We start from the raw sequence: 23,524 nt of genomic DNA, 5'->3' as shown, positions 1-23,524 counted from the left end.
AGTTAGTTAGTTTTAGGTGGACACGATATCTTTACATTTATGTGGTGCTGAGGATTGAACCCAATGCCTCATGCATACTGGGCGAGCACTCTACCACTGAGCCACAACCCCAGCCCTGAAACATAATAATATTCTAAAACTCATATATTGTATACTTAGGTGCAGTTTATTACGTCTCGTATCTTGGTAATGCCAGGGAGTAGGATCTGAAAGAAAGAAAAAATATCAAATCGGTGTTAATCTCTACATGTTTTGAACTCTATAAAATGGTTAAATACTAAACTACTCAATGGGTTCCTAGTCTATTGAATTCTAGTGCATGGAAAGATTGAATTTTAATCTATTGAATTATGTAAGATGGTTAAATATTAAATCAATGTGTACTTCATTGCCTAAAACACGATTGTGTTGAAGGATAAAGAATACTTTTTTTTTTTAATTTTAATTTTTTATATATAACAACAGAATGCATTACAATTCATATCACACATATACAGCACAAATTTTCATATCTCTGGTTGTACACAATGTACAGTCACATCCTTTATGTCTTCATACATGTACTTAGGGTAAGGATGACCATCGCATTTCACCATCTTTCCCACTCCTATGCCCCTCCCTTTTCATCCCTCCCCTTTCTCCTTTTTTTTTTTTTAATTTTTTATTGTTGGCTGTTCAAAACATTACATAGTTCTTGATATATCATATTTCACACTTTGATTCAAGTGGGTTATGAGCTCCCATTTTTACCCCATATACAGATTGCAGAATCACATCAGTTACACATCCATTGATTTACATATTGCCATACTAGTGTCTGTTGTGTTCTGCTGCCTTTCCTATCCTCTACTATCCCCCCTCCCCTCCCCTCCCCTCCCCTCTTCTCTCTCTGCTCCCTCTACTGACATTCATTTGTCCCCCTTGTATTACTTTTCCCTTTCCCCTCACTTCCTCTTGTATGTACTTTTAGGATAAAGAATACTTGCAAACACTTGTAACATACTGTGTTCCAGGCACTGTCTGTGCCCTTTACATACCACAAATTATATTCATAGCAACCTCATGAGAGGGATGCCGTTTTTAGTCCCATTTACCTAAGAAAAGGCTGAGGTACTGAGAGGTGAAGTAACTTGCCTAGGTCACACAGCTTTGGAGCATGAGAAGCAGATCTTAAAAGCAGGCAGTTTGGTGCCAGGATCCATGCTCTTGGTAGCTATGTGTCATCATTTTCTTCTTGAACAAAGACAGTTAACATTTATTGAGTACCTACTGTATACCAAACATTGCATGCAGCACTTCTGCATTCATATGCAACTTACTTCTCATGGTTACTTAAGAGGGAGCTTTTACTATTCCAACTTTTTAGATAAAACAGCTTAAAGCCACATTAGTCCCACTGTGCTTTTATGCCCAGGCCGGGTTTGAATCTCATTTTGCCAGCCTCCCCTGTCTGGTCCCCTAGTCTGTTTCCTGTTTCTCTCTGTCCTGCATCCCCAGTGCCTAGCACACCATTTAATTCCTAAGTCAGAGGGAAAAAGATTGACAAGTCACGCAGAGGAAGGGCAAGTGATGAACAGGGTAAAGTAGAGAGCAGGACAACTCCTAACACTTCTATGCTGGGCGAAGAGTCTAATCCCCTTTTTCCTGAGGGCAGGTTGACTTGGTAACTCACTTTCAAATAATGGAGCAAAGAAAGAGAAAAAATGTAACCACACTGGTGGAGAAACTTAACAAACATGAACTTGACCCCGGGACTGTGCTCGGATCTCAGGGACCTCCTGTGGACATCCCCACACCCAGATTCAGTGTGACGGGAAGGCGTCTCACCTCTGTGGCCTCATTTCCCCAAAACTCATAACTGCAGTGTAATCATGAGAAAATTCTTCAGCTGAACCCAGTTTGAGGACTGTTCTAGAAAGTACCTGGCCAGTATTCTCAAAATTGGCAAGGAGTCAAAATAGAAGGTGTCATGGACCAGAAGAGACTAAGGACACCTAAAGGCAGTATGGAGCCATGGGTTGGATCCTGGAACAAAAAGGATATTAGTGAGAAAATAATCTAAATAAAGTCTGGAATTCTGTTAGTAGTAATGGATTCATTCACTTCCTGGTTTTGACAAACGTACCACAGGTGCCATATGAGAAAAAATTAGGGGGAACTAAAATCGTGTGATGGATACACGGGAACTCTGTACTAGCCCTATACATGTAAAACATCATCCCAACATCAAATTTATTCTTTTAAAAATCTAATTAGCCACTTTATTTAGGCAAAAGCAGAACCTTCCTGTTGTGGCCCAGTAAGAGACATTTAGGGGCACTGCAGGTGCACCTGGAGTCCAGACCCCGCAGGTTCCCCTTAGGGAGCCTCTGACCCTGTTGTCAGGTCACCGACACAAACCCTGAATCCAGAGAGCTGGATGAGCTTAGGCTTAAGTTAGAGAAACTTAAGCATTGATAGCTCTCAGTAGAAAATGAACTTCATAAGGAGAAGAAAGGTAAGTGGGCTTTAATGGTGCTGGTCTTGCATAATTTGATTTGGAGACATTACAAAAAGTTTGGGATAAAGAGGAAAAAAAATCTGCATATTGGGTTGTTGGTGTGGTGAGAAATACAGAATTCTGGTTCTTTCACTGAACTGTGTGAACTAGGGGGGGCCTAGATGACAGACAGACAGACAGGCAGACAGTGTTGTGGTTTGGATCTTAAATGTCCCCCAAGGCTACGTGATGAAGGCTTGGTTGCCAGCCTGCAGGGCTGCTGGGAGATGGTGACACTTTTAGGATGTGGGGCCCCGTGGGAGGAAGTAAGGTCACAGCAGCTCCATCCTTGAAGAGGTGTCGGGATCCAGGCTTTCTCTCTGTGGGCTCCCATGACATAAGCAGCTTTGCTTCATCACACATTCACGACCACCGCAACCCAAAGAGCAGAGCCCAGTCTACCAGGGACTGAGATGGAACCCAAATAAGCTTTTCCTCCATTAACTTGATTTTTTTCCCCCAGTATTTGTTACAGCAATAATAATAGATAGACAGATAGACAGGCAGACAGACCGACCTTACAGGCACCCACCTTACCCCCAGACTCACTAGTGCAGCCTCAGAATCTTCCAGAACTCCCCATCTCTCCTACCAGTCTCACATCCTAACATAAACTAATTATTTCAGATGTTTCCGGCTTTCACGGCCTGGGAAGTGGAGATGATCTCGGAGAATATCTGCCTATAATCTGCACCAGGACACAGCCTTGGGTACAAACCGCAATGACAAGCTCAGACAGGGAACGCACAGGACCTTAGCCTCTGCTGCTTTTGCAAGGTGGGGCCAGATTCCAAAACTGCCAAGAGAAAGACAGAAGTGAGGCCCTGCCAGGTCAGCGGATGCCAGGTCCACATGCTTTCAAAATCTGGCAACTGCTGCTGCGGCAAGAGACCTTAATGATCATCAAGATGCTCCCAGGAGGAACGATGATGAATTGTGAGCATTTGACTCTATTTTCCTTTTTCTGTCCCACCACTAAGGTTTTCACGCAAAGAGCCAGACTTATCTTTTTTAAAACCTCAGCAAAACCCAAACCAAAAGACCACTCCAGTTACCCACCGTGATTGACAGCTGCCACATCTCCGCTGTGGCTTTTTCTCAGAAGTCGTCTGGCTGCCAGGATAACGGGAAACCTGGTTGCTACCTCCTTGCAGAAATGGGCTGTGCCCTCTGGCTGCACATTTCTTCTAACTTGACTTCCAGGAGAAATGGCCTGGGAACCTTCAGCAAGTTTTCGTGAGATGTTCTCAAATCCTGATTTTGATTCCAGCAAGTTTCTGCGGCGGCTGCCAGACCTAGGAGGCGGAAGATGGACTGTCAGTCATTTTAAGAACGAGAAATGTAAACAGCCACATTTTTCTCCAGGCAGGGTTTAACTTGGGGCAAGTTCAAACTCGAGCATACCCTGCCCAGCAATTTTATTTGTACTCCAAAGAAATAATCTTTGACATCTGGCGCTGACATAGGTGTATCTCTTTAGATTTAAGAGTGAACTTTTGCCTGTAATCCCAGAGGCTCAGGAGACTGAGGCAGGAGGACTGTGGGTTCAAAGCCAGCCTCAGCAACTTAGCAAGGCCCTGTCTTTAAATAAAACGCAAAAAAATGGGCTAGGGATGAGGCTCAGTGGTTAAGCACCCTTGGGTTCAATCCCTGGTAACAAAAAAAAAAAAAAGTGAAACTTCTTTTCATTTCTCTTCAGAGTTCTCAGGTAGCAGCAGAGTTTACCTCCATCCACATACTGGAAGGAAACCAAGGTCTTGGATCATCGGGCTGTGCCCTGATCTGAGTTACTGTGTGTACAGAACAGCAATTTTCAGGCCAGGTCTAAACCTGAGTGACTCCATTTTGTAAATCAATCGTTTGCCATAAGCTATTCCATTCTTAGTTTCAGTGATGAGGTGAAATGACTCTATGCCTTATTTGTACAAGCCAACAACTACCATCTACCTGGCACAAGCACAAGGCACAAATGGATAAATTAATTGTGCTAATGAAAAGGACCACCTGAAAACTTTTTGAATTAATCATAAGCACAAGGGTGCATGGTTGTATCAAATTTATATTGAAAAAAACAGGCCCACGAGTTTATCAAATGGTAACCACACCTGCAAATGAAGCAACCCCATCACTAGAGACCCTGATACTGTCCCCTGGTTAATTGTTATTAGCCTTGCCCTGGAAAATTGCACCCACCCCCACACATAAAATTATGTGAAGTGTGATATGTGACTTGAGTATTATAGATATTAGAAATAGCAGAATAAAAGAATCTGTGATAGCCTGGCTTATGATGACCAGGTGATCCACAGGTACTTGGTGAACTGTCACGGCTACAAGTGGCAGAGCCTGTGAATTTATTGTTATTCCATAAAGTTATGACACTGTGGAAAGACACAAACATGTTTGGTCTGCGTTAATGACATAGCTCATGTCACGTAACGATCCACGCGGATCCCATGAACCTGTTGGCTGACTGGAGCTGCTCCGTGGGATTAGCTCTCCCAGGCTAGAGGAACCTGAGATCCCGATGGCAGGCTTGTCTCTCTGCTTTGATGAATCATGGTTTTGGTTTTTCATTTAATCCCAAAGAATCCCAGTGATGTAAAGCCAATAGATAAAGCTGATAAATTGTCCATTTGAATTTTAGAACTCTACATTTAATTTTTTCCCCTTTTTCCTCACTGTTAGTCTTGTTCTTAGTCATTTATGTTTCCTCATTCATTACAAAAGTATCTAAAAATGATTAAATGGCAGTAGGGACACCAGTCCAGAGGAGATGGGTGTGTACTGGTAAGTAAACCATCTTAGACATGTCTTCACCACAGTTCCATGAAGGGGGTATTATTATATATTTTTTTAAATTTTATTTTTAGTTGTGGATGGACATAATATTTTTATTTTATTTTATTTTATTTTTATATGGTGCTGAGGATTGAACCCAGTGCTTCACACACGCTAGGCAAGCGCTCTGTCACTGAGCCACAACCACAGTCTCTTAGTATCTTTTTTGACAACTAAGGAAAGTGAGGCATATGAGATTAGATAACTGACCCCAGAAGGAGTTAACATGCTGAAGTGGTATAATGATTACTTCAAGCAGAAGTCACCCGGGAACTGTAACTGCAGGAAGGCTGTGTGGCCTGTCTTCCTGCTGCAGCAAGCCACCCAGGTCCTTTGGGAGAGATGTCCTCCTCAAGCCAGGATGAGACAATAGCCTTCATCATGGGAAACTAGTAATCGGGGCTGGAATGAGCCTGAACATAGGCTCATAGAGTAGCCCTTACCTTCCACTTGCTCCTCTACCTTCCATTTATCTCTTCAAGATGCTCCTGGAATCTACTACCCTGGTCCCGAGATCCATTTTTGTGTCAATCCTTCCACAGGTTTGTCATTGTTTACAGAGTATGACAGCACGCTGCTTTGTTCCGTGCCTTGGACTTCACTGTTGTGTGAAGATCCCCGTGTATGTGTAAGATTAATAGAAATTTGCTTTTCTCTTGTTAACCAGCTTTGTGTTGAGTTCCTAGATACAGCCAAACAGCCCCCATGAAAGTAAAGGGATGGTAGAAGAGATCTCTCCTTCTCCCTCACCCCAAATCACAGCGTGACATGTCTGCTCGGAGCCTGGGTCTACCCGGGCACAGAGCCCTATGTGGTTCATGGACCATGCTGGAAGATTCCACCCGACCACTGTGTTTGTCCCAAAGGACCTCAGCCCAGGGACCACGGTGCCTGAGACACCCCCATCAGGGGCTCTGACTTCCACAGTGGCACAGGAGTTCCCAGTTGGACTCTGAGTGAGATTCCCAAAATTAGTGGTAAGGCCTTTGTAAACTTCACTTGGCTTCTAGAAGGTAGAGAAATGGAAGGTAGAGGAGCGAGTGGAAGGTAAGGGCTACTCTATGAGCCTATGTTCAGGCTTATTCCAGCCCCAATTATCATCCCATGATGAAGGCTGTTGTCTCATCCTGGCATGAAGAGGACGTCCCTCCCAAAGGACCTTGATGGCTTGCTGCAGGTTCCCTATCCATTAAAGGGGGATGAGGCTAGTTCCTCCCCTGTAGAGTGGTTCTGAATATCAGGTAAAATAATGCACAGTAAACAGGGTCTCTCTGTTCCACACAGTCCACCTCTGATCAACTCTTGTAGGTGGGTGATGAGAAATCAGGGAGTCATCCTTGGCCCTGTACTGCCAAGTGGTCTCTGAAGTATTTGACGAAGTTCTTCAGAAGCTTCAGGGAAGACTCGTTGATGTCTTACTCCATTTTCTGTTGCTATAATGACGTTGTACATTGGGTAACTCATAAAGAACGGATGTTATTTCGCTAGAGTTCTGGAGGTTAGGAGTCCAAGTCTGGCGGGGGCCTTTTGGATCCATCATAACACGGCAGAGGAATCGCGTGGTGGGACAGAGCAAGCATGCCAGCTCAGGTCACTCTTCTTCTTATAAAGCCACTAATGCCATCACAGTAGCCTCACCCTCGTGACCTCAAATAATTACTTCCTAAAAGTCCCCCCCTCCAAATACCATTAGCATCTGAATGTGAGGGTTATGTTTCCAACACCTGAATTTTTGAGTGACACATTCAAATCATAGCATATGATTTCTAAAATTGTTGACTCGTTCCTTTGTTCATTTCACAAGGACACAGTGGAAGGGCTGGGGATGTGGCTCAAGCAGTAGCGCACTCGCTTGTCATGCGTGCAGCCCGGGTTCGATCCTCAACACCACATACCAACAAAGATGTTGTGTCCGCCAATAACTAAAAAATAAATAATAAAAAAATTCTCTCTCTCTCTAAAAAAAAAAAAAAAGAAAAAGAAAAGAACACAGTGCAAGCCCAGAACCCTTCACAGGTAAACAGATGAACTCCAAGTCTGTGGGTGATTAGCATTCAAAGGCAGGATATGGACAGAAGGCCTTTAAAAGAACTCAAAGCAGTAGGAGCCCAAAGGGTTGTGAAGTTCCAATCAAACAATCAAATAATCAAGTGTTGGGCTATTGAACCCTGAAAGATTTGAGTGGAAAACCCTGACTTATACAAACGTCCTACTCTCCTGATAATCTCAGGACCATTTTGAGGAACTCTGTGAGGTTAAAATCAACCCTGGGACACTTGGGATCTATGGCCTTCTCTTCCTGGCCCCTGTCCACAGGTAAACAGCCATCAGTGTCCTGCGTCTGCTGTTAGCCAGTCAGCAGGTACAGGGAGAGCATCCTTCCTGTATCACATACTCAGGGTGTGAGGGACACAGGTTCAGAAAATGGTGCCACCGCATTCCCACATTCCTGCCCTCTGCCCTGACTCCTCTGGCAATGTGGGATGGTGGCTAAGAGCATGGGTGTCGAGAGCAGATATGGCTTCAAATCCAGTTGTGTTTTTATTGTGACCTTGGGCAACGTGCATCCCCTGTCCCCATCTTGGCTTCATCGTCCCAAGACCCTCTGGGACAGATTCTTAAATACTGACCTGTGCCCTGCCCCACCAATCCCTGTGCGCAAGTCCTAACCTCAGGAACTTTGAATGTGACTGCACCTGGAAGGCAGGGTCTTTTAAGAAGGAACCAGAGTTAAATGAGATCATAAGGGCATGGCCACCATCCCACAGGACGGGTGTCCTTATATGAAGAGGGAGAGACACCAGGTGCATGTGCACGGGGAACAGGCCCTGTCTCGATCAGTGAGAACGTGGTGGTCCACAAGTGAGGAAGGGTCTTCACCAGAGCCCTGCTCTGTGGCACACTGAGCCTGGACTCCCAGCTCCAACTTCTGTTGTTGCATTCACCCTGTCTGTGAATTTTGTTGTTGATCCACCCAATGGATGGATCCCCGATGAGGTTACAGCTCTGGTCATCTAATCAATTTCCTCTCTGAACATTCCTACACCGACACATGAGGTTTTCGGGGGATATCTCGTATCCAAAGGATAAAAACACACTGCAGTGAGGGTTTCGGCAGCACAGAAGATTCTGCAGCAAACACGAGATGTACAGGGACCGACCACATGTGCTGAAGACTCAAGCACATTAGGTAAATGTGCAGGAAGAGCCGCTGGCCCTGCTGCATGCTCTGTGCTGTGTCCACCCGAGAACTGTTGACCTTGGACTTGGCTCATTGTGTGGAGATGGAGGGTCGGGCTCCGACATCAAATATTCAAATCCAATGATGCCTCTTGTTCTGTTTCCAATCTTGTCAAAAAGCTGGCTGATGACATCTCCTTTCCCCTGGGCATGGTTTCAGAGAGCAGGGTCCTGATCAGGAAGCATTTGTAGTTCTCATTGTGCATGCAAATGGAGCGCTGATCTCCGGAGTTTGATTACAGCACATTTCCCGAGAGACAGACTTGCTCTTGGTTTTCTAGCAATTGTTGACTCTGAGGAGAGCTCACGCACAGAGGGAATCCTTCTGGAAATCTCTCTTGAGCATGGCCATTGGCTGTACTTCATATACCCCTTAGAGATTTCTGCAGAGGTGTCAAAAGTTGTCAAAAAAAAAAAAAAAAAAAAGGAACCCTTGTGTAGATGTAGTGTTTCTAGGTATATCCCTTTATGTCACATTCTAGCTGAAGGACAAGTGATGTAGGAGCTAGAGACAGATGGTGGTGACAATCACACAACGTGAATGTACTTAATACCACAGAACTGAACATGTAAAAAGGCCAAAGTGGTAAGATTTTAGGTTGTAGAAGCAGAAAGAGGAGGAGACCGAGGAGGAAGAGGAGGAGGAGAAGGGGGAGAGGGGAGGAGGAAAAGTCATCACGTGGGAAGACACAGAGCTTCTATCCTGGAAGGGACATCTTGGCCCATAGACTGCGAGGGCCACCTGGCTAAATCCTAAACCTTGTAGCTGTTTCCCAAATGGAAATGGGAGAGGAACACAGAGTTCAAGAAGTGAGATTTGGAGCTCAGAGAGTAGAATAGTCGAGATGGCAGGCAGGCAGGCACACAGATGTCCTGCCCTGAAACTGCACTCAGGATCACTAATGATTAATGATCATTAATGGTCACACACAGATTAAGAGATCACTATTTAGTGCATAAAAAAGTCCTTTGAAGATGAGGTTAACGTGGCCGATCCTGATTTAGTAGATTTGGGGCAGAGCTGGAGATTCTGTAAATCTTTATTTTTTTCCTCTTTTCCTTTCTTATTTTTGGTACTTAAGATGGAACTCAAGGGTGCTTTATCACTAAGCTACATTCTCAACCCTTTTTATTTTTTTATTTTGAGACAAGGTCTTGCTATATCGCCAAGGCTGACCTCGAACTTGCTATCTTCCTGCCTCAGCCTCCAGAGTAGCTGGAATTCCCATGTGTGCCACTGCGCCCGGCAAGATTCGGTATTTCCAACAGGCTCCTGGTGATGTGCAGGCTGCTGGTTTGCATGCTGAAGACTCTGCCATAGAGAGTCCTATTTTTCTTCCTGAATAGGCTAGAAACCATTGGTGGTGGCTCAGAAATGAAACCCTGTGGTGACTTGGAGCACTTTTGTGGGCAAATCATATTACAGCTAGTTAGGCCTATTTCTATCCCATGATGGCCTAAGATCTATAGCTCTGTGGATAAAATGAGCACCTGAAACCCAATACAGTCAGCAAAACTTTACTCATCTAACATACCTACTAAGCTAGGTGCTGGGATACATGCCTCTAAAGCATCGACTCAGGAGCCTAAGGCCGGAGAATCACAAGTTCGAGGCCAGCTTTTCAATTTAGGAAGACACTCTCTCAGAATTTGAAAACCATTTAAAAATGTTTATAGGGATATAGCTCCATGGTGAAGTGCCCCTGTACCAAAAGTGAATAAGTACATAAATAAAATTTAAAAAATAGGGGCTGGGGATGTAGCTCAATCGGTAGCGCGCTTGCCTGGCATGCGTGCGGCCCGGGTTCGATTCTCAGCACCACATACAAAGATGTTGTGTTCGCTGAAAACTGAAAAAAATAAATAAATAAATAAAAATGTTTAAAAAAAATTTTTAAAAATAAAGTAAAGTAGATCAGAATACCTCTAAATGAAGAGTTTTGTTTGCTTGTTTGTACTGAGTATTGAACACAGGGGTGTCTTGCCACTGAGCCACATCCCCAGCCCTTTGGAATTTTATTTTGAGACAGGGTCTCGCTAAGTTGCTTAGGGCCTCTGTTAAGTTGCTGAGGCTAGTCTCAAACTTGCAATCCTCCTGCCTCAGCCTCCCAAGTTGCTGGGATGACAGTTGTGCGTGGAGAGTAGAGAGACTGAGAGTAGACGGTGACAAAGAAGGAACAAGAAGACAAGAAAGGGACTTCTGGGGGGTGTCCCAAAAGGGCTCAGCAATAACCAAAGAAATGTTCTGAGAGGACAACTCATGTGCTCCAAATGAATTTGGCATCTCTGATAATGGCTTGCTCTGGGGGATACCGCTGGAGTGTTGATGAAGAATCCTCGTGTGTGAGGTCCTGGGTTCAGTCCCCAGCACCACACATGCACGGACGGTGGAGGGAAATGGTCATACACACGCACACACACAAATAATAATAGAAATAACATCTTTGGGTAGCTCATTTGTACCAGTAGTTCTGACAGCAATTAGAGTTGGGCCAGTTGGTTTCTGAGACAAGGGGAATAACCTTTCTGAAGGTGTGTGGGCCCTCAAGAGTCTACCGGTTTTGTGACTCTCACAAAACACATTGCTTAAAAAGAGCCTTGAAATTGATTCAAATCCTCCGGAGGGCGAAAGGAAGCTTGGTGGAAGCTCAGACGGGAGAATGAGTTAGTGCTGCCTGACCCACGTTTGTGAAAGAGGTCTTGTTCTTAAAGGAGACCTGAGAGGTGAATGAGTAGATGATTTTAACTCAGGTTCTAAATCTATTTCTCTCTCTCTCTCTTTTTTTTTTTTAAATGGAGGAAAATTTATTGTTATATGTAGTAACTTAGATGCATCCCCATAGCCTCATGCTGAGTGAATAAAACTCATCTATAATGTTGCATAATGTATGACCTACATTTTCATGACATTCTTGAAATATCAGGGGAGTAAAAATGGAAAAAAAATGAGTTGTAGTTGTCCGGGTTTAAGGGTGAGGAAGAAAGTTTTTGTGTTTGTTGAAGTGTGAAAAGGAGGATTCACACAGCAACGATTATTTTGTGTCTTGATTCTATCAAGTCAGTATCCTGGTTATGATGTTGCCTTGCAAAATTTTAGTGTTGAAGGAAGCCAAGTAAAGGGCAAACAGGATCTGTCCAAAATATTCTTATAACTGCGTGTGAATTCACATTTATCCTGAAATAAAAAATAATTTGAAAACAAAAGAAATACATGTATTTGGAAATGATTTATTTTCTTCTTTTAGTACGTGAACAAATTCTATGCTAATGTGATTCATATTCTTAGTCTTTTTTTCTGAATATTTTTTGTTCATCTATATTTATTTTTTATTATTATTTCTTACATGATGATAGTGGAGTGCATTACATTCATAATTATCCATTCATAGGACAATTTTTCGTAACTCTGTATATAAAGTATGTTCACGCCAAATTATGCCATTATACATGAACTCTCTCTCTCTCTCTCTCTTTTTTTTTTTGCATTACAATTCTTAATACATCTTTATACCACAATTTGTCATATCTCTGTTTGTATATAAGGTCTATTGACATCAAATTCACATCTTCATGCATAATGATGACCATCTCCTTCCACATCCATGCTATTCCCCTTCTCCCTCCCTTTCCCTCCCACCCCTATTCCCTATCTAGAAGTAATTTTCCACCCATGCTCTCCCTCCTTACCCCACTTTGAGTCACCCTCCCTTATATCAGAGAAAACATTTGGCATTTGTTTTTTGAGGGGATTGGCTAACTTCACTTAGCATAATCTTCTCTAATGCCATCCATTAAATCTATTTTTCTTTACAAAATAAAAGCAGTCAGGCATGGTGAGGCACACCTGTAATCCCAGCTACTTGGGGAGGTTGAGCAGGAGGATTACAAGTTCAAGTCCAGCCTAGGCAATTTAGCCAAATCCTGTCTTGAAATAAAAATGTAAAAAATAAAAAGGATTGGCTGCAATTGTGTACAATTAATCAAAATGCCTTTTGCTTTCATATACGTCTAATTAAAATAAAAAGTATTGGGGATGTAGCTCAGACTGTGAGGATGTTGACACTTCAGGAAAATAAGAAGTGTTTGTGTTTTGTTTGGGGTGTCCTCATACATTCTAAGCATAGGATCTACCACTGAGCTACACATCCTCTGTCCAAGAATTTTAAAAAATTCATAATGCAAAAGCAAATGCAGCTTGTTCCAGGGAACCCAGCTTGGCACCTCTGTCCCCTCAGGCCCTGTTCTGGTCTTGTGGATGTCTTGTTTGATCCACTATAAGGTTGTTGCTCTCATGTCTGAGGCCAGTCAGAAAACATACTATAGGCTATTGGGCCCTCAGACCAAGGTGGACGAGTGGAGGCTACATTTGGTTTGAGTTTTCCATAAGGTCTCCCATGGTCTTTTTGGCCTGGAGGTGGTGTTCCCCAGGGGAACTGGGGTCCATAATACAATGCCCACTGCTTTGATCCTATCAGGAGCCTATTGTTTGCCCCTGTTCTGCTGAATGATTTTCCTTCATAAAAACAATGGTGACAGGATGATGATGCATGTTTGCTCGTGGCACACTGTGACATACTGGGCCACCTGCCATTATATATTTTGCTCTTCCTAACCAGGGACTTTTGTAAGCAGTTGATCATCAAGGTTTACAGTTACACAATCCTCTGGGAGCTGTACATGATGCTGTTTAAATTCCAGTGGAAAATAGTTCTCAGAATTTCCATTCTGAGTGACATTCATTGTAGTAGAAGTAGCAGTCAAAAGATACTGTACATTCCCATCATTTCACTTATTATTAACAGTCAGTCCAGTTTCTCATCTTAGCATGGTTGGTGCTAAGGTTTGAGTGTGGTTTGTCCACTGATGGCTCATGTACTGGAGTCTTGGTCCCCAGTGTGACATTATTAAGAGGTGGTGGAACCTTTAAGAGGTGGAGCCTAGTGGGAGGTGCTTAGGTCATTGGAGGAATTGCCCTTTGAAGGGATTAATGCCAGCCTCCTTAGTTCTAAAGGGAGCAAATTATCACAAAAGATCAAGTCTAGTCCTTGTATCTCTCTCACTTCCTGTCTTACTATGTGATCTCCCCTCAGCTCCATAAATGCTCCCACCATGATGCCATCTGCCATGTTGGGACACAGTCAAGGAAGCCCTTTCCAGAAGCTGAGCAGATTGGATTATCCTTTCAGTCTCCAAAACTGAGTTAAATAAAGCACTTTTTCTTTATAAAGCACTCAACCTGAGGTATTTTGTTATAGCAACAAAAAATGGACTAATAATTTAAAAAAATCATGTGACCAGAATGTCTCCCAGAGTGATGTCACCTAGATTTGCAGACTGCCATTCAACCTTATCAGGATCAAAAGCAGGCATGATGCCAGCCAGACTTCACCTTTCTGGGTGTCTGGTCTAATTGTGCTAAGAGATAATATTATTCTGTGTATTGGAATGCATCTTTCTTTTGAATGTTGGATTTTCCTTTGCTGCATTGCCCACTAATTTATTTCTTTACCCTAGCTATTATTTAATCCTTCTCTCTGTCATTATTTTTACCCAAACTTTGCCACCTTCGTCAGGGACACTAGGCTGAGACACTGTGCTGGTCCAGATTGCTTGTAGTAATACCAGTCTATCCAGTTCCTCCTGCTCAGTTTATCCCCACTCATTTAGAGGAGGGCTGCATAGGTAGAGATTTCTGGGACCTCCCAACCACCAGCAGCCCCGTAGCATTCACAGTGGAACCCAACTTTCCAGATGTGTAAAGGCACAACCTGCCCCATCAGGCCATTAAGAACCCTGACATGAAGGTTTAAAGGAGTAGCCTCACTTAGAAATCACCCCTGCTGCTAGGATTTGAATGTTTTCCCCAACGTTTCTATGTTGAAACAATCATCAGTGTGACAGTGTGAAGAGGGTCTTGCTGGGAGGGGTGGCACACACCTGTAATCCAGCAACTGGGGAGGCTGAGGTAGGAGGATTGCCAGTTCGACGCCAGCTTGCGACTGAGTAAGACTCTGTTTCCAAATAAAAGGGGAGGGGTTTCCTGGGGATGTAACATAAAGGTAAACCACCGCTGGGTTCTGTTCCCAGTATCAAAAAAGAAAGAGAAGGGAAGGAAGGAAGGAAGGAAGGAAGGAAGGAAGGAAGGAAGGAAGGAAGGAAGGAAGGAAGGAAGGGGGGAGGGAGGGAGGAAGGAAGGAAGGAGAGACAGGGCCGTAGGAGGTGAGCAAGCCCACCTGGATGAATGGGATTAGAACCCTTATAAAAGGGGTTGGGGTGGGTTCTCTGTCTTCTGCTCTTACACCATGTGAGGACACAAGCAAGAAGACCCTCCCCAGATGCCAGGTGCCAGTGCCTTGGTCTTGGGCTTTCCCAGCCTCCAGAGCTCTAAGAAGTAAATTTCTATCTGAATCAAGAACAGTGTTCCAATCCCTGCACACCTGGGAGAGGGCTCTTCTGATGGGCTTTGACACTCTACTTTAATGCTCAATTTCAATTTCTACAGTGATTTCCATAGGACTGAGCCTCTCACGGCCATCCCTTTCTGCCAGACCCTATGACCAGAGAAATGCAAATTAAAACCACTCTAAGATTTCCTCTCACTCCAGTCAGAATGGCAGCTATTATGCGTACAAACAAAAATAAGTGTTGGTGAGGGTGTGGGGAATAAGGCACACTCATACACTGCTGGTGGGACTGCAAATTGATGCAGCCAATATGGAAAGAAGTATGGAGATTCCTTGGAAAATTGGGAATGCAACCACCACTTGACCCAGCTGTCCATCTCCTCTGTCTATACCCAAAGGACTTAAAAACAGCATACTACAGGGACAGTCATATCAGTGTTTATAGCAGCACAATTCACAATAGCTAAACTGTGGAACCAACCTAGATGCCCTTCAGTAGATGAATGGATAAAATAAATGTGGCATATATACACAATGGAATATTACTCAGTAATAAAAGAGAATAAAATCATAGCATTTGCAGGTAAATGGATGGAGTTAGAGAAGATAACTCTAAGTGAAGTTAGCCAATCCCAAATAACCAAATGTTGAATGTTTTCTTTGATATAAGGAGGCTGATTCATAGTGAGATAGGGAGCCGGAACATGGGAGGAATAGAGGAACCCTAGATAGGGCAGAGGGATTGGAGGGGAATGGGAGGGGGCATGGGGTAATTAGTGATGGTGGAATGTGGTGATCATTACTATCCAAAGTACATGTATGAAGACACTAATTGGTGTGAATATACTTTGTATACAACCAGAGATATGAAAAATTGTGCTCTATATATGTAATAAGAATTGTAATGCATTCTGATGTCATATATAAGTAAAAAATTTACATTAAAAAAAAACTTTTCAGTCTTCTGTAAGTCTCCATATGCCTTCTGCTTCTTTAGGGTCCCCACAGGGCTACCATACAGAGGATTTGTTGTACCAATACTCTAGCTTCTGAAAGTGGTCTCTCTTTGCTCACAGGTATCCCATATTTTTTTTTTTTAAAGAGAGAGTGAGAGAGAAAGAGAGAGACAGAATTTTTTTAATATTTATTTTTTAGTTTTTGGCAGACACAACATCTTTGTTTGTATGTGGTGCTGAGGATCGAACCTGGGCTGCACACATGCCAGGCGAGCGAGCTACGGCTTGAGCCACATCCCCAGCCCCTCCATATTGTTTTAAATCAACCACCTGGACTTGAGGAGTTACAGAGCTTCTCATTTAGGCTCTCAATTAAGACTGGCCTAAGGCCTAAGAGCAGACTTACCTAGGCCTAGTTCTTCCTCTTTCTGCAGGGTTTTTTTTTTTTTTTTCGTAGCAGAGGTTGAACTCAGGGGTGTTTAACTACTGAGCCACATCCCCAGCCCCCACTCCCACTTTTAAAAAATATTTTATTAGTTGTAGAAGGACACAATACCTTTATCTTACTTGTTTATTTTTATGCAGTACCAGGGATTGAACCCAGTGCCTCACACATGCTAGGCAAGCGCTGTACCACTGAGCCACAACCCCAGCCCCTCCCCAGCCCTTTTATTTCTTATTTAGAGGCAAGTTCTTGCTAAGACACTTAGGGCCTCGCTAAATTACTGAGGCTGGCTTTGAACTTGTGATCCTCTTGCCTCAACCTCCTGAATTACACTGGGATTACAGGTGTGCACCCCCGCGCCCAGCTCTGCAGTGTTATTTCTCCATTTCTTTCTGCCTGCTCATATTCCCCTTACACCCCAAACAACACCTCCACTCCACACACCCCCAGCCCCAGCACGCTGTCACTTCTACAACATACTCACATCTGACTTCAGCAGCAGGAAGCAGAATGGGCAGATCTTGGCTAGAAAAATAGGGTAACTTCCTGTTTCAGGTCTATTCGATACTGTGCAGCAACCCACATCTGAGACTTTTTACAGGACTTCTGTTCACGGGGCCTGGGGAGTTTCAAATAGGAACTGAGCCAAATAGTCCAATATTTTCAGTTTCTTGCTTTCTATACTTTACATGGTTATCGCTTTGAGAAAGCAGTAGCATAAAAAAGATCGGAAGCAGGGAGCCCTAGTGCACAGATGCAATCCCAGGGGCTCAGGAGGAGGATCACAAGTTCAAGGGCAGCCCCACTGGGAACTCTGGGGAGACGCCCAACAGGAAGCACCCTATCTAGCCCCTCCTCTGTCAGATGTCCCTGCACCTGCCTGTGCCACAAGACATCCCTGTCCAAATCTTCTCTGTGTCACAGGATGAGAGCCACTAGGTGGGTATTTTAAGGACAATCTCCTGTACTTGAAGGGGGAATGCTGCTGCCCTCTTAAATGACAAAGAGGTGTTTGTTTCAGGTAAGGCCCTCCAAAGACACTTACGAGGGGCCAGCCTGTTCCCCTTGTCACTCTGACTCAGTGAGTCAGACCTGAGATAAACTTTGCTCATTATAACCATCAATTCTGACGGTTTTGAACATGCCCTATATGAAGAAGCATGACCTTGAACTGTGCGTACTCTGGAATGTGCTTCCTCTACATGTGATGGTCTACACTGTGGCGCCCCCTGTAGGGCTATGCCTGGCATAGAAAGTTGACCCGCAGGCTCAATTTGCCCCAAGAAAAGCCCCTTGCTGTCTTTTTGCGGGAGGGGTTGCTTCAGGAACGATCTACAGTGCATTCTCTATTTTCCAAGGGTAAGGCATTTTTTTCTTCGCTCTATCTTCTGGTTGGACGTATCAGTTTTGCACTTTCCCCTGGGCAAACCCATTGCATTTGATTACTGAAACAGCCCCCACCCCAGCATGCATACAGCTTGCCTGTGTCAGAAGAAACTCCTCAGGGCTGGAGTTGTGGCTTGGTGGTAGAGCGCTTGCCTAGCATGTGTGAGGCACTGGGTTTGATTCTCAGCACCACATATGAATAAAGGTCCATTGACAACTAAAAAAAAAGGAAAAAATTCATGAACACAGAAACAGAGAAGTGCGTGCTGTGGGACAATAGACCACTAATCTGAGAGACAGTGATTCTAAGAGCCTGTTGGAGGTGCTAAGCTGGTTTAGCAGGAAGTAGAAAAAAAAAAAAGAATATTTGCACCTTTAAGATGCTTAGAGGAGCCAGGTAGGGTGGCACACACCTGTAATCCCAGCAGTTCAGGAGGCTAAGGCAGGAGGATCCTGAGTTCAAAGCCAGCCTCAGCAATGGTGAAGCACCGGGTCTCTAAATAAAATACAAAATAGGACTGGGGATGTGGCTTAGCGGTGGAATGCCCCTGGGTTCAAACCCTGGTGCTAAAAAAATAATAAAAAAAAAAGACATTTAGAGGATTGAAGGGTAAAACCCCAGTTATATATGTGTGTCTCCTAACTTTTCTTCCTCGGAGAGAATTAGTAAGCAGCACAGACATCATTGACAAATTGAGCCTGGGGGTCAACTTTCTATGCCAGGCATAGCCCTACAGGAGGCGCTACAGTGTAGCTCTCTTCACTGAGGGTATTTTATTTGTTTGCTTATTTATTTATTTGGTGCTGGGGATTGAAGGCAAGCACTCTACCAACTGAGCAATATCCCCAGCCTGGTATTTTTTTTTTTCACTTTCTACTTCTCATTTTCTGAGGGAGGGCTGGAGACTCTTTGCAAAACTACCTCCTGTCATAAATAATTTTTTTCCGTTGTATTAATCCAGTTAACTCACATGGCCACCTCCCCCCCCAAAAAAAATCAGATAAATTTAGGAAGAACTCTCTCCAGTAAATGGTCTGTCAGGTCCTCTCACTTGAGGACTAATTATTGCTTATCCCCAGAACATGAAATGGTTGTCTCTCCTTGGGTCTGTAAGCAGAGCTGTCTTAGTGGATCCCCTGTGATTTCATTTCATTCTGGTTTTAATGCTTATTTAGCAACCAAACCATTTTCCTTTCCTATTAGTGTTATGGAGAAATTTTCTGGGTTGGGGGATTTTTGTTTCTAATTATGTAAAAGGATAAAATTATAACTATTTGGTTTAACAATCTTAATTGGTTTTATTTTTGACTCTTAAATCAGGCAATACTTTACACAGATCGGGAAAATATATTAAAGAGCTGAGCAAAGGAGGTTGGTTTTGTACAGAGAGATTAAAGAAAGCAGAAACACCACTAGCAACAATAGCAGATGTCATTCCAAAGTTACTTTCCTTGTGAGGTAGGGGACAGAGAGGCAGAACAATTGAAAATTAACTGATTGGTTAGCATCAGAGGCTATATATATATATATATTTTTTTCTTTTGCAGTACTGGGGATTAAACCCAGAGTCTGCACAGGCTGGGCAAGTGCTCTTCCATTGAGCTACACCCCATCCCTTTCTTATTTTATTTCAAGACAGGAGATCTTGCTCAGCTGCCCAGGCTGGCCTGGAACTTGGGATCCTCCTGCCTCAGTTCCCTGAGGGATTATAGGTGTGTACCACCTTGCCCCTTTTTGTGTAAGAATTAAGGCAGAGGTGACTTCATTATCAGGAAGATTGAAAGTACGAAGCCAGTCTAGGTAACTTTGAGAGACCCTGTCTCAAGATAAAAATTTTAAAAGAGGTAATGGTGGGGCTGTGGATGTAGTTCAGTGGTAGAGTGCTTGTCTTGCATGTGCAAGACCCTGGGTTCAATCCCAATACCACAAAATGAATAAATAAAATAAAGGTTACCTTTATGTTCTGCAGACAGATCAATATTCCTAAATATTATGATCTTGCTCAAAATTCTATCATGATACCACATGGCCTGTGGGATAAAGTGCAATTTACATTTAATATAAATTGATATTTAAGATCCTTTCTGTTCAAGATACCTGGGGATTGAACGCAGGGCCTTGTGCATGCAAAGCAAGCACTCTACCAACTGAGCTACATCCCCAACCCAACATGCTGTTCTTGTATTCTTTTGCCATAGCTGTTCCACTTGCATTTTCTTTATAACTTTTTCAATATTATTCACATATTAAAGAAAAAGAATTCAAGAGAGAACCTTACTTCCATGACTATAAAATGAAAAAAAATCATTATGATTTGTCATATAGGCAACAAAAAACATTAAAAGATTAAGCAAATGTTTTAAAAGCAAATGTTTTAAAATGTTTTCAGCTAGGTGTAGTTGCCTGCTAAAGGCTTTGAGTCTGCAGGTAGTTTTCTCCTTATTAAAACATGAAATTCACAACTGTTAAAGAAGAGACAAAACCATAGCAGAAAAAAAATGTGATTTTCTTCCTCATTGTGGATACTGCTTTTTTTTTTTTACTTTGTTATTTGATATTATTTAATTCCACACACTTCTGCTTTGCAAAATGTTGCCATTGTTAATGTGTTCTATATTTTTGGAAATACTGTGTCAGACAAAAAAAAAAAAGAGTTACTCAAGGGACCATCTTCTTGCACCTTATAGTTTCCTTTGTGAGAAGGGAACTCAGTTACCATAATTTCTGTCATTTGTCCCAGAAGAAAAAGGGATTTATCTAATTTATAAATTTATATGAAGTTAATGGTGTATGAGGTTCAGCCCCTGTCTTCTTTCTCTTGGGGGCTAGTTGGCCCTCGAGGGAAATCAGTTATTTGCTCCATGCCTTAGATCTTCCTTGAGCAGACCCCTTGCCCTGGTAGACATTGCATGTCCATCTAATTTGGGAATCCAAATAACAGGTCCATTTGATTCTGACTCTAAGCTAGATTCTGTTAATGGATTTTTAAAAGGTAAAAGCATGCTTTTCATACATATGTAAGAATGAAGATAAGCATTTTACCTAACTCATTAATGAGAAAACTAGAGAAAGTCTCGAGCAATTCAAAGGAGAATGAAACAAGCCACACATTTATGGATCTGGAATATTTAAATAAATATTTGAAGGGAAGAAAACTGGTTTTTCACAGTGGGCTCTGGATAAAATTTATTTTCATGTCTTTAGGCAAGAAAAGGGATAATGCTCTTATTTTGTCTGTAGATAGGAATTGCTTGATTTTGCTATCAGTAATCTGCAGCTTATGTAATTGCAAACGAGCTCTTATACAATCCAGAGCAGATAACTGGGATGGGATTTTATCAGTAAATGAATGGAATTGCAATATTAACTGGACTGTTATCTAATGATTCAAGTAGTTCCAAATGCTGGTGTGGGAACAAGATGTATTTGTTGGGCCTCTTGTTTCTCTTCATTATTACTCTAATCCTTCCGCATTACTGTTCCATAAGATGTTGCTTGTTAAAAATTTTTTTAGTTGATTTTTTTACTGGGGTAAAATAGTGTTAGCATAAAAATCATTTGAAATATATATATATATTTTTTTAATTTATTCTTTTTAGTCATACATGACAGTAGAATGTATTTTTGACATATTATTTGGAGTACAACTTCCCATTCTTGTGGAATTTGAACCACTTTTAAAGGAGTAACTCAGTGAAGTACATTCACACAGTCATGTAACCTTCACCACCACGGAAACCCATGACTGTAGCCCTGGACCCAGGAAGCCCTACCCTCCACCCCAGTCAGCACCGTTTTGCTCTCTGTCTCTATGATTTTGAAGACTTTGCTTTTCACATCTCCCTGTCAGGCCCATTCTGCCTACCCCCTGTGGGAACATGGAGCCCAGCCCTGCCCTGCCTTCTGGCCCATCTGAGCGTCCACCCGCAGGCTTCCTACCTCTCCACCAACAGAGGCTTCAGGAATGACAGTGGCCTCCTCCAGCTCCTGATGACTCTGTCTTTTGAGGCACCTTCTTACAGCTTTATTTCTCTGCTATTTGTATCACCGTGAAGATTCTCTCCAAGTAGATCTCTTAAGTGCAACAACCATGATGACTGATTTGGGCAGGAAAATATAATAAATAGCATAAGATACTTGGGGGGGTTTCTCAGCATTCACTTTCCCCTTTTAGTTTAGTATTAATGAAACAAACAAACAAAAAAGTTGAACATCAAGGTACATCCCTGCTTTTCTGGAATCTCTCCTTAGCCCAGGGGGGAACATGAGATGCTCTTTCCTGAATTTGAGTCTTGAGTAAGGGATTGACTGAGCTAAGAGAAAGTTTCCCTCTTACTCCTGTTCTTTCCAAGTTCATTTTCCACAACTTTTAAAATTCTATAAATCTTTTCCTTCCAATATATTCTTTAATCCATTGGAAATCTGTTTTTATTGATGCAGTTTTAAAAAAAAGTAAGAACATAATCTGCTGATACATATGGCTAACTCATATCACACCCACACACACCCACACACAGAGACACACACACACACACACACACACAATTTCTAGGTAAATAAACATCTTCTTTGGAAAGTGTAGAAGTATTGGAAAATACATACAAAAATAATTTTGTGGGCTGGGGATGTGGCTCAAGCGGTAGCTCGCTCGCCTGGCATTCGTGCGGCCCGGGTTCGATCCTCAGCACCACATACAAACAAAGATGTTGTGTCTGCTGAAAACTAAAAAATAAATATTAAAATTCTCTCCCTCTCTCTCTTTAAAAAAATATAATAATAATCTTGTAATGTTGGCCTAGATAAGGTTTTCCTACACAGAAAAGAAAATTCACAACAGCAATAATAAGATGGACTCGATTCATCTAAAATTCTTTACAATGAAAGGTACAATAAACAATTTTAAGGGACTAGTGACAGACAAGATAAGATCTTTGTAGTATGTAAAATAGACAAAATAACAACATCTACAATATTAAAAACACTCATGTAAATCTCTAAGAAAAAGACAACCCAATAGAAAAATAGACAAAAGGTATAAGTGGAAGATTCACTGATGATATCTAAGTTAATAAACATAAACATGTGAAAAGATCTTCAAGTAAATTAAAGTTAGCAAAATGCAAAATAAACTAATGGTAAGGTAAATATTTTGCAAATAAAATTAAGATGAGGAAGTTTGATGATATCCATTTTGGCTGAGATTGTGGGGGAAAATGTGTTTACATGTAGGTGGTGTGGATCATTACAGTTCAGCTTTTTGGAGTATTATGGCAATATCTATACAAATATTACATTCTAATACTATTTTCCAATCAAACTACTTCTGAGAATTTCTTCTTTTTCTTTGTGGTGCTCAGGATTGAACCCAGTTCCTTAAATGTGATAGGCAAGCACTCAACCAACTGAGCGTTCTCCTAGCCCAAGAATTTTTTTTCTATATTTTCAGAAGCACAAAAATATAATGGCTAACTTTGTTATATTAGGCCCTTAGTATGATCTTAGCAGTTTTCCAAATATATTACACTCTCTGAATCCAGTTCTAAAAATTAGACTTGGAAATTTTAAAAAACATAGCCTTCTCTGTTCACTAAAAAGTCTGCCCACAAAAAGAAATGAGAGGGCTGGGGATGTAGCTCAGTTGGTAGAGTGCTTGCCTCTCATGCACAAGGCCCTGGGTTCAATCCCCAGCACCACAAAAAAAAAAAAAAAAAA

The 23,524-nt window shown here is 42.3% G+C and overlaps 1 long non-coding RNA gene and 1 other non-coding gene across 2 annotated transcripts; one reads left to right on the top strand and one right to left on the bottom strand.

Annotated features, from left to right (window-relative positions):
* Positions 1–29: 29 nt before the first annotated feature.
* On the bottom strand, positions 30–17,180 carry LOC125615543. The gene is made up of 3 exons (XR_007346151.1): positions 16,910–17,180; positions 3,599–3,834; positions 30–206 (listed from the first exon to the last, which is right to left on the bottom strand). It is a non-coding gene; the product is annotated as an uncharacterized LOC125615543 (long non-coding RNA).
* Positions 17,181–23,434: 6,254 nt separating this feature from the next.
* Trnae-cuc lies at positions 23,435–23,508 on the top strand. Its single transcript has one exon. It is a non-coding gene; the product is annotated as a tRNA-Glu (tRNA).
* Positions 23,509–23,524: the final 16 nt, after the last annotated feature.

Source organism: Marmota marmota, unplaced genomic scaffold (assembly GCF_001458135.2).
Source record: "Marmota marmota marmota unplaced genomic scaffold, marMar, whole genome shotgun sequence".
Classification (NCBI taxonomy): domain Eukaryota; kingdom Metazoa; phylum Chordata; class Mammalia; order Rodentia; family Sciuridae; genus Marmota; species Marmota marmota.
This window is presented reverse-complemented; position numbering and strand designations above follow the sequence as displayed.